Below are 2,761 nucleotides of genomic sequence, written 5' to 3'. Positions count from 1 at the left end.
TTCCTTCTTCTGTCAAGGTGATTAACGCTAGAACCAGTTACAGAGGGAGACTATTGAAAAAATTTGGAGGGGTTGCCAATTTATTCATTCATTCAAAGGAAAACTGAGAGGCAAAGTAAAGGAAGGGGGGCAAAGTTTAAGTATGGGGGATTTGGCAATTATCCATACAAAACAGAGGAAGGTGGATAAAACATTTTCTCTTTTTCTTTCTTTCTTTTCTTGCACTTTTTGGTCTCTCAAGTCTGTGTGGCTTCCCCAGCAAGATGAAGAGCCTTGTGGTGGGCGGGGCTCCTTCTTCACTGTGTTGTAGAGCCATCAAGCAGGCCAATAAAATAAAAGGCTGCAGATGTTTTTCTCTGTGAAAAAGGGATTGGAACAGTTACTGAGTAACTGTTTTTCTGTTAATGTGGATATCTCTTCAGTCATAGAAAATGACCACAACCAGACTGACAGCTTTAGCTCTAATATGCTTTACCTAAAGGAATGCTGGGGTGTGGGTGGGGAAGGACCTGCTGTCTCATCGGTTGTTGGGAAAAGACAGACTCACACAAGTGGCAGAACAGGAGTAAAAGAATAAAATTAAGTAACATAAAAGTCACTGAAGGGAAAACAAGTACAAAAACCAGAACATTAGATACTAACTATAAAGGAAGCAAGTTAAGAAATGTTTTTGTGATTTAGATCTTGGAGAAATGTGTAGACAATGTGGCATAAAATACTTCAGTCTCAGAAACAGTGAATCTTTTTTTTTTTTTTTTTGGCAGGGGTACTGGGGTTTGAACTCAGGGGCACTCGACCACTGAGCCACATCCCCTGCCCTATTTTGTACTTTTTTTAGAGACAGGGTCTCACTGAGTTTCTTAGTACCTTGATTTTGCTGAGGCTGGCTTTGAACTCACAATCCTCCTGCCTCAGCCTCCGGAGCCACTGGGATTACAGGCGTGCACCACAACCGGCAGGAACATCTAATCTTGAACTGTTCATTTATGACATAATTTTAGGAGTTCTTGCTTGTGGTTCTAATTACTCAGGAGGCTAAGGCTGGAGGAGTACTTCAGTTTTCGAGTTTAAAGCCAACCTGGGCAACAGGAAGTTCTAAAAAATCAAATTTTAACATTTTAAAGTTTTTAAAAATTATGTTAGGCATCTAAAACTAGGAAACTGTATTTTAAGTAAGTGCTTCTACTGATTCTGAAGATCCAGTAAGCTTGGGAAGTTTTCTCCTGTGATTTAGTAGCAGGAGTTTTTTGAGTACAGAAACAGCAATGAATGTTTAGAACTGCAAGACAATTTATGAAAAAGAAAGAAGATGGGGGGTAAAAGATTGAAATTTTGAATTTGGGAATAAATAATCATATTTATTTTTGGTCCTCTTGCTCCTGAAATGATTTAAGATAACATAGTTAAATATTAATAACAAAAATATATTGAATATTTACTGTCAACTTAAAACTATACATATATTGTCTCATTTAACACAGTAATCCCATGAGGTAGGAAACTACTGCTGTTATCTCCATTTTACAGATGAGGAAACTGAAACTCAGAGTGGTTAAGCTAAGAAAGCAATGCTAGTGAGGGTCTCTGCTCTTGTTTACTATGTTGTTATCAAACACCAAAACAAACCAAGAAACTCAGAAACAACCAAAACAAAATGTGCAATGAAGGGAAGAAACTTAGATGAAGGGGAAATGAAGAAGAAAAGCAGGCAAAGCTGGGGTGAGGTCATATGCATCCATTGGAAGTGGGCCCCACTGCTTACTTTGACAGCACGTTTAAGAAAATTGGAACAACGCAGAGAAGATTGCAATGGCCCTTGTGCAACAAAAACACACGAATGCATGAGGCAACCCACATTTCTGCTAAGTGCAAACAAATCTATGAATGTATATTATTTTACAAAAAGAAGTGTGGGACTGGGGATGTAGCTCAGTGGGTGGAACACCCGCCTAGCATGCATGAGGCTCTGGGTTTCATCCCCAGCACCAAACACATTTCTAAAACTTTTTAAAGTTTTAAAAAGAAGTGGGCCACAAATTTGGCTCTGAGCTTTCCAACAGCCAAAGAAAAAAGAGGAAACATGTCTGGATTCATAGCATCCATAAGATAAAAGCAAATCTGCTTTTTAGGAGAAAAACAATTTCTGGTAGAATTTCCCGAGACAGATGTCCCCTGTGAATCTTCCAAAAAAGGAGAAATGCTTCTATAGAAAGGGTTTTCAAAGGACTTAATTTTGTATTATTTTCTTTTTTAAAATTGAGAGAGCAAATGTTTAATAAAGGAAATGATTTAAATATGGATCATAATAGTATTCCTTCATAAATATGTTTTATAGTACACACTTTGTACAATCAAATAACTAGATGTGGAGTTTCTGTCCTTGGAGATCTTAAAGAAAAGAATGACTATTCCTTTGGCTTGGCTGCCTGAAGGCAAGGACGGGCTTAAGGGGGCCCCTTCCAAGTCGGGGGCTGTGCAAACACTTCTACCTGGGGCAGCTTAACTAGTCTTAAACCTAAAGGCTCAGCCACAGCATGGCCATGAATGCTTCCATTGTGGGAATCCTTTCTGATAAAATAAATGTTTGAAAAACACACACACATGCACAATAAAACAAAACCTCCCCAATATTTGGGATTAAGACACACCCAAGTAAGACATTTGCAGAAACAAAAGTTGCACTTAGTAAATGCTTGTCACTGGGGATGGAGAGTCAGCACTTAGGCACCCACTCATTTAACTATGGAGCGTTTGCTCAAGT

The 2,761-nt window shown here is 38.6% G+C and overlaps 1 non-coding gene across 1 annotated transcript; it reads left to right on the top strand.

Moving 5' to 3' along the window:
- Positions 1 to 1,754: 1,754 nt before the first annotated feature.
- Positions 1,755 to 1,861, top strand: LOC124972735 (U6 spliceosomal RNA). Its single transcript, XR_007106521.1, has one exon. It is a non-coding gene; the product is annotated as a U6 spliceosomal RNA (small nuclear RNA).
- Positions 1,862 to 2,761: the final 900 nt, after the last annotated feature.

This window comes from Sciurus carolinensis, chromosome X (assembly GCF_902686445.1).
Source record: "Sciurus carolinensis chromosome X, mSciCar1.2, whole genome shotgun sequence".
Taxonomy (NCBI): Eukaryota; Metazoa; Chordata; class Mammalia; order Rodentia; family Sciuridae; genus Sciurus; species Sciurus carolinensis.
Note: the sequence above shows the minus strand (reverse complement) of the source record. Positions and strands in the feature narration are given on the sequence as shown.